The following is a 4,848-nucleotide window of genomic DNA, read 5'->3' on the forward strand; positions in this document are numbered from 1 at the left end:
TATTTAAAAAAGGACTTCTTATTGTCCTTAATCTGGGAAGCTAGTCCCAGTTCCATCTCTGCCTTGGCCTTCCTAAGTACCCCCTACATTCCCGAGCAACTACAGAATAGTCCTCCCTGGTGATGACCCCTTCTTTCCATTGGGAGTAAGCCTCCTTTTTAGCAAGGAGACATTCCCGGATACTTTTGGTGAGCCAAATAGTCCTCAATCAATGAGATGAGATTCAACAAGGACAAGTACAAAGTCCTGCACTTGGGATGGAATAACCACAAGCATAAATACAGATTGGGGAATGACTGGCTAGACTGAAGTACTGCAGAAAAGGACCATAAATTGAATATCAGCCAGCAGTGTGCTCTTGTTGCAAAAAAAGCCAACAGCGTTCTGGGCTGTATTAAGAAGTGTCATTTGCAAATCAAGGGAAGTGATTCTTCTGCTCTATTCAGCACTGGTGAGGCCTCACTTGGAGTACCATGTCCAGTTTGGGGGCCCACACTTCCAGGAGGAGGTGGACAGCATAGGGTAAAAGAATGATTAGGGGCATGGGAGATGAGAGTAATGAACAGGGATATAGGTTTTCAGTTTTCCATGGAAAAACATGGTGAAACTTGGATTTTCTCTTTTTAAGTATGCAAACACAGGAAATGATGGATTTCCTCTTGCAGGCTGGCAGAATTGCAGCCTGCAAGGGGCTGGGGGGAGTGGGAGAAGGGTGGTCAGGCAGGGAGCACCATGTGCATGTACATGTGCACATGGCTGCCAGGCACCTTGGAGAACGGTTCCCCACAGGTAAGTCTGGTGGGGGGTGGGGGGCAGGAATTGAGGTTTCCATAGTGAGGGAGGGAGTTGGATGGGGGATGGGTGCTGCTGAGCCCAGACAGTGTATGGGGGCTTGAGGCCCGGGGCTGGAACGTGCAGGGTTTGGGATGGAGCCATGTGTGGCTTGTCCTGGAGGAGTGGGGTGCTGGCTCCCTGCTGCTGCGAGCACTCCTGGGGAGGAATGGGGGGCACGTGCCCCCCAGATCTGTGCATGGGGTGTGGGTGGGTGTGGGCTGCCCATTGAGGGCTCAGGCTCCCCATCCTGCTGCCTTCCACCGCCCAGCAGGTCGGATGTGGCATGACAGGGCAGTGTGGGGCAGCAGAGGGGGAAGCCTGAGCCCATAGTGGGCAACCCATGTCTGCTCCCCAACAGACTCTTCTCTGGCTGTGCTGCCCATGGGGGAGAGGGAGCCGAGCTCCATGCTCTGCTCGGTGGCAGCTGGGCCTTGGGGGCTGGTGCAGGGGGCTTTGAACCAGGGCCCCTGGCCTTGTAGCCCTGGGGAAGGGCTGTAGTTGGGGAGTGAGGGGCAATGGCATGGTCAGGGCATGTTACAAAGCAGTGGGAAGGGCAGGGACAGCTACAGCTGGGCCTACGTCCTGGTGAGTGAAAGGGGTAGGGGGAGCTCTGATTTCCACCCCCCATGATAAAAAACCAAAAATCAAACTCCAAAATTTTATAGGTATTTACAATTTATTTTAGTATAGTGATTGAGGCACTGATAGGCTTCCAAATTGCTTAAAAATTGTAAATATATCAATAAAATACTGTGTTTAACTCATATGTATTAGTGGCATTGCATTGTAATAACTGAAAAATGCAGATTTGAGGTCTTTCAATTGGAGAAATAGCAATTGTTTTTTAAAACAGAGGAATTCGCAACTTTTAAATGGAGAAAACTAGGATCCCTTCTTATGAGGAAAGGCTAAATGAATTGGGGTTAGTTAGCTTAGAGAAGAGAAGACTGGGGCGGGGGGAGATCTGAGAAGTCTTCAAATACCTGAAGGGTTATTATAGCAAGGATGGAGATGGATTTTTCTCTGTGGCTTTAGGGGACAGGGCTAGGAGCAATGGCCTCAAGCCACAGAAGGGGAAATTTAGCCTGGAGGTTAGGAGGACCTTTGACTATGAGGATAGTCAAGGGTTGGAACAGGCTGCCTAACGAAGCTGTGGAATCTCCATCCTTGGTAAGCTTCGAAAGCAGCTTAGACAGACACTTGGCTTAGATGGTTTAGTCGGGGATAATCCTGCCTTGAGCAGGGGGCTATACTAGTTGACCTTGTGAGGTCCCTTCCAGTCCTATTTTCCTATGATACTGTAAATCCTGGGTTAGGAAGGGGACCAGCCAAGAGTCATTCCAACAGCCTATGCTAGGCAGGGACACACCTTATGCTGGACAAGTTTGCCAGGGTGCCTTTTTCACCTGTCTGCATTTGTCTTGATATGATTTAGGGATTCATCCCTGCTTGGAACATCGTTTTGAAATGAACGGCTATCTGAATGTCACATCAAGTGCTTTGTTTAACTAGTAAACAAAAATGTGAGTCAAAGATTGATATGGTTGAAAAGACTTCAGGAATGCAGCCTGTAGTTCTCAAACTCTATTGAGTAATCTTCATGGGATGATTTCTTTTGCTGTGTTTCTCCCCAGAGGTACTGAGCCTCTGTTGGTCTCTTTGAAGTTAATGGAGATCTGCCTTTGGGCTTCTTATTGTAAGAGCAGAACTTTATGGCAACTACCATGAGGAAAATATACAGCTTGTTTGCACCATCAATAGTGATGAATTTATTACACCTTGAAAGGGCTCAGTGAGATTGCATGAGTGTCATCAAATAGTGCTCTGGCCTCCCTCACTATTACTTATTTTATAGGCAGTGGCAGGACCATAGCTTATAATGGAGTGTGCATGAGTAGGCAGGTAGTCTAAATCTGCTGATCCCTTAATTTTTCCCAGGAAAAGAATCTGATATTGCTACCACTCCGAGGAAGAAAATAGACTCTTCTGTATTCTCCTCAGCTCAGCAATCTGCAAGCACCTGAGATAAGCATTTCTCATTCTGAATAAATGCATTTGAAAATCAAGGCTCTAACTAAAGTTGGCACTTCTGATCCACCCGCTGGTAAGCAGCTACTTGCTGAAAAGTAACACCTTTTGTGACATTTTGTGTGGGAGTTTGGGAGACTAAAAGCCCACAATAAAGTCTTCACTCTACTTTAATACTGGTTTAAGAATCTTTCCAGGCCTAGTTGTGATCTCTGACCTGGAGAACATTATTCCAATCTTGGGAACTATCGGGGTGGTTGAGAGACTACAATCAGCTACAATTCCTGCTCTGTCAAGGCTCTACAGGCTTGCTTAGAGCAAGATAAGTCTGCTTGGAGCACAGGTATGTTACACAAATGCAACGTATATGAAAGCCACTCTGAGGAAAGCTTGTGCCCTACATACCTGAGTTAGCCTGGCTGGCTGGCAACTGCCTGAAACTATGTAGTTCATAGGCTTATACACGGAGCCTGTCCCAAAAGTGTGGAAATGCCAGCGATCTCTATTTAAGAACAATCTATTCTTTTGGCAACAGCAGTCGAAAAACCTTTCTCATAGGACCTTAAATCCAGTTTTGTAACAACTGCCTATGGCAGCGCTCCAGGACATGCAGCAGGTATGTTATTTTGTTTCCTCGGTGCCAAGTGTAGATGGGAGCAGAAATTGTGGGAGTTTCAGCTGGCGCTGCAAGAGCCTGGGAGAAATGCGGAAATTTTGACCTAACTCTAGGAGACGTGTGTACAGAGCTGTGACTCGAGCAGAGCAGGGATTAAATGCCATGTACTCTGTTTCCTTATATACATTTTCATTACATAATCTTTGCAATCGCCTATGCCTGATGAAGGGTGCCTGTGCCTGAAAGCTTGCAAAGAAAGATGTTTTGTTTTGTTTTGTTGTTGTTGGGTTTTTTTTTGGCTGAATAAAAGATATCGCCTCTGCCACAAGTTTGGACTCTAGCTTTTCTGGGTCAATTTTATTCTGATTTTGAGTAGAGTCAGTAGGTTTGGTCTAGTCTGGCTGTTCTTCTTGAAGCTGGTGGGTTCCTGTGAACATTTTTGGTTTTGACAATTTGTCATTTTCTGGAGGAAAAAACTGCTCCATCCAAAATTTCCCAATGGCTCTAATTCAGAGATCATGTCATAAACCTGGTACATTTCTTGTACTGAAAGGAATAAGGCTTGTGAGCCACATCCTTGCATGTAAAATCTCTAGAGAGCCTTCTGTCTACGTTTCACGTGTACATTTTTCAGCCAGATGTAAACATCAGATTTTAGAGATGTTGATAGATGCGTGAGAAGTACAAGGAGAAATGCATGGGTGCATGTCATTAACTGGGAAATTTTGGATCTATAACTCCTATAACGGGATTATGTTAATGTATATTGTATTTAGCTTTATTTTGTATCTATTACAAAAGCATGCACAGAATACACTCTGGGTAGTAGAAAGGACTCTTGGGCCAAATTTTCAAACATTGGGGGTACTTGTGGCTGGAAAAGTGTATACTCGCTAAAAGATCTGCAGTGGTACCTTAAAACATGCTTATTAGGGACATGCACAAAATGTCATCCAAAGGGCTGAACAAACAGTTAGAAAGTTGGTTTGAATAAAAGAATGAAATTGGATCAGTAGAATGGTTTTTTTGGGACCCTTTTGTCTCCTCTCCCCCCCCCCCCCCGAACTACAGTTGAATTGCTCAACCAACAACATGGAAAGCACTTTTTAAATTCATGTGCTTGGGTGTCTATGCTAGGGGTGAAGATGTGTGTGGGCCCATGCCCTCGATGCTGCCTTCACAACTTGCTGAGAGGCAAAGGAGAATGGGCTCAATGAGAGCGATTATCCCGGGTACCATTTTCATTCTCTGTGAGGCAAAAGCTGGCACCTGGGCAGCTACCTCGGAGTAGGTGATGAGGTGGAGGAGGTCAGGCTTTGCTGCTTTATAATAAATAATTTACGTGGGCTGGGAAGGATCCTCTCCCCCCC

General features: G+C 45.8%; 1 long non-coding RNA gene across 1 annotated transcript in view; it reads left to right on the forward strand.

Moving 5' to 3' along the window:
- LOC109320620 overlaps nt 1-4,848 on the forward strand; it is a 30,322-nt gene that overhangs the window by 4,990 nt on the left and 20,484 nt on the right. Inside the window, exon 2 of the long non-coding RNA XR_002103827.1 lies at nt 2,773-2,938. This is a non-coding gene — a long non-coding RNA (uncharacterized LOC109320620). The remainder of the gene's footprint in view (nt 1-2,772; nt 2,939-4,848) is intronic.

This window comes from Crocodylus porosus, unplaced genomic scaffold (genome assembly GCF_001723895.1).
Source record: "Crocodylus porosus isolate Cpor-Errol unplaced genomic scaffold, CroPor_comp1, whole genome shotgun sequence".
Classification (NCBI taxonomy): domain Eukaryota; kingdom Metazoa; phylum Chordata; order Crocodylia; family Crocodylidae; genus Crocodylus; species Crocodylus porosus.